At 33.2% G+C, this 3,890-nt stretch overlaps 1 non-coding gene across 1 annotated transcript; it reads right to left on the minus strand.

The window, feature by feature from the left end:
* Nucleotides 1-1,807: 1,807 nt before the first annotated feature.
* On the minus strand, nt 1,808-1,880 carry TRNAF-GAA. The gene has a single exon. It is a non-coding gene; the product is annotated as a tRNA-Phe (tRNA).
* Nucleotides 1,881-3,890: the final 2,010 nt, after the last annotated feature.

Below are 3,890 nucleotides of genomic sequence, written 5' to 3' on the forward strand. Positions count from 1 at the left end.
AATATTTACTTATGAAATGATAGTTGTACCTAGCCTATCCAATTTTGTAGATGAAGTATGAATGCTTGTTGAATCTTTTTGGCCTTGGGTTGTGTAATAGGTCCAGTTGGAACACCGTGATTCTTATCATCATCCCCCTCTTCAAAAGGATTCGTCCTCGAATCAGAAAAATCATCACCTACATCAAAAGAACTCAACTCAGTAACATTGAAAGTAGAATGTACACCGTGATTCTTATCATCATCCCCCTCTTCAGGATTCGTCCTCGAATCAGAAAAATCATCACCTACATCAAAGGGACTCAACTTAGCAACATTTAAAGTATAATGTATTGACAATTCTATGGGAAGATCAATTTTATTGTTTCATGCAATCAAATGAGTCATTTTACTAAATGTCTTACGGAGCATTTATAGTCAAATAAAGAATTAGGAATCCACGCTATCTTTAGATCTACAGACTCACTCCCAATTGAATTGAGCTATCTATGGTTAACATTATAATGAAAGTTCATGAGTAAAATTATTTACGCTAATTCATTGAAACTTTAAAAAGAAATCATCTCTAAATTTAGATAAGATAGTAAGTTATACTAATTGAATCAGGTGTGGTGAAGGTCGAACAAACACGTGACCTTCAAATCTTCAATATTACGCTCTCTCAACTAAGTTATCCCCGTTAACATTGAAAATGAAAATTTGGAAATTTTAAAAAGAAATAATCACTAAATTTAGATTATATAGTAATTTTAAAAAGAAATAATCACTAAATTTAGATTATATAGTAATTTTAAAAAGAAATAATCACTAATTTTAGATTGAATATTCGAGTTATGCAAGTTAGTCAACTTGAATTAGGTGCGGTGAACGTGTATCAAACACGTGACTTTTAGATCTTCATTGGTGCTCTCCAAACTGAGCTATCCTCCTAACATTAAAAATAAAAATTCAGAAATAATCACTAATTTTGGAGTGAATATTCAGGTTATGTAAGTTGACTAAAAATATTTTCACTACTTCATTGAGATTTTAAAAAATTGAATAGTCAGGAGTCGAGTTATGTGACTTGAATCAGGTGCGGTGAACGTGGATCGAACACGTGACCTTCAGATTTTGAGTCTGATGCTCTCAAAACTGAGTTATCCTCACTAATATTTGGAAAAAAAAAAAATCATAAGTAAAGGTATTTCCGCTAATTCATTATATTTTAAAAAGAAATAATCACTAATTTTAGATTGAATAAAGTTATGCAACTTAATAGACTTATGCAACATAAACCAAGTGCGGTGAACATGAATTAAACATGTAACCTTGAGATATTCATTCCCAATTGAGCTATCCCCGCGAACATTAAAAATCAAAATTCATAAGTAAAGCTATTTCCACTAATTCATTATATTTTAAGAAGAATTTATAATCAACTAAACTATAAGATATAATGAATGTCGATCAAACACAAGACCTTCCAATATTCAATCTGATGCTCTCCCAACTAAGCCATTCCAGATAACATAAAAAAATGAATAATCACATTTTTTAGATTGAATAGTCAAGTTGTGCAACTTAGTCAACTTATGCCAGTGGGATAAAAAACGTGCCAGATCTTCCTCTAATTCATTGAGATTGAGATTTTAAAAAGAAATAATCGCTAATGCAATGAACGTGGATCAAACACGTTACCTGCTCACTAATATTAAAATTGAAAATTCAAAAAGTAAAGGTAAACTTATGCCAGTTGGATAAAAAACATGACAGATCTTCCTCTAATTCATTGAGTATGAGATTTTAAAAAGAAAGAATCGCTAAAGTGCAGTGAACGTGGATCAAACACGTGACCTTCAGATCTTCAGTCTGACGCTCTCCCAACTGAGCTATCCCCACAATCATTAGAAATAAAAATTCATCAGTATAGGAATTTTAGCTGATTCATTGAGATTTTAAAAAGAAATAATGACTAATTTTCTATTGAATAGTCAAGTTATGCGAAATAGGTGTGGTTAACATGGAGATCGAACACGTGACCTTCAAATATTAAATTTGACTCTCTCCAAATGAGCTATCCCTGCTAACATTAAAAATGAAAATTTTTAAGTAAAAGTATTTACGCTAATTAATTGAAATTTTAGAAAGAAATAATCACTAATTTTAAATTGAATAGTCAAATTATGCAAGATTGAACACGAGGCCTTTAGATCTTCAATCTAATGCTCTCTCAACTGAGCTATCCACACTAACATTAAAAATGAAAATTCATCAGTAAAGGTATTTTCGCTAATTCATTTTAATTTTAAATAGAAATAATCACTAATTTTTAATAAGATATTCAAGTTATCCAACTTGTATAAGGTGCGGTGAACTAGAACACGTTAGGTATTTTCGATAATTCATTGAGATTTCATAAAGGAATAATGACTAATTTTAGATTGAATAGTCAGGTTATGCAACTAGAATCAGGTGCGGTGAACGTGGATAACAAACACGTGACCTTCAAATCTTCAGTCTGATGCTCTCCCAACAGAGCTATCCCCTCTAATATTAAAAATGAAAATTCATAAGTAAAGGTACTTCCGCTAATTCATTATATTTAAAAAAGAAATAATCACTAATTTTAGATTGAATAAGCAAGTTGTGTTTTTAGTTATAGTCAGGTAATAAACTTGTATTAGGTGCGTTGAACGTGGATAAAACACGTGTGACCTTCAAATCTTTCGTCTAACAATCTCCCAACTGAGCTACTCTTGCTAACATTAAAAATGAATATTCATCAGTAAAGGTATTGGGTACGCTTCTGGAAATTCAACAAAAGGCAATAGTACTAGACCGAGATGCCAGATTTAAATCTCGCTTCTGAAAAATTCAACAAAAGGCATTGGGTACGCAGTTATAGTACGACATTCCACCCATAAACAGATGGTCAAACAGAAATGCTCAAGCAAATATTGGAAGAAATGTTGAGGGCATATGTGATCGATTTAGCAGGAAGCTGGGATAAGTACCTACCCCTTATGAAATTATCTTATAATAATAGTTGCCAAGCAACCATAAAAATGACCACATATGAGGTTCTCTAGGGACGAAGATTTTGATCCCATATCTTTTGGGAAGAAGGGGGGCAAACGAGAACTATTGGACCAGAGCTATGCAAATTACCAACGCCGCAGTCTAGAAGATTAAAGCTAGGATACAAACCGCACAAAGCCGAGAGAAAAGCTCTGGAGATCTAAGGCGCAAGGACATGGAATTGTTGGTAGGGAATCATATATTCCTAAAGGTAGCACCCCATGAGAGGGGTGCTCAGGTAGGGTAAAGAGGGGAAGCTAAGCCCTAGGTTTATCCATCCCTTTAAGATATTAGAAAGGATTGGATCTAGAATCGGGAAATGCCCAAATTTGTCTGTAGTACGTAATATCTTTCATGTATCCATACTACGGAAGTATACCCTAGATCCTTCGCACGTACTGGCTCGTGAAACTCTCTTCTTGAGAGATGACCTAACGTATAAAGAAGACATGATTCAAATAATAGACAAGAAAGTCAAAAAATTGAGAAACAAGGAAATCGCTCTTGTTAAGGTCCTATGGAAGAATCATAGAGTAGAAGAAGCCACTTGGGAAACAGAAGGCAAATAAGAACCTTGTACCCTGGCCTATTTTAGAATAAGCACTTTCGATGACCGAAAGTTTTCAAAGGAGAGGAGAATTTGCAACACTCAAGGTCTCCAATAAGAGACCGTGTATAATCCCTACTAAGTTGTATCTAGAAGCAAATAACAAGTAGAATTGAAAAAAACATTGAGAAGATGGTACTTTTTCTAATTTTTATAAACTTCCCGAATCATTAAATTTTTTATAGAATAATAATTACAAGGGGCTTAAAAAAGGAAGGCTCCCA

Source organism: Cucurbita maxima, unplaced genomic scaffold (assembly GCF_002738345.1).
Source record: "Cucurbita maxima cultivar Rimu unplaced genomic scaffold, Cmax_1.0 Cma_Scf00187, whole genome shotgun sequence".
Taxonomy (NCBI): Eukaryota; Viridiplantae; Streptophyta; class Magnoliopsida; order Cucurbitales; family Cucurbitaceae; genus Cucurbita; species Cucurbita maxima.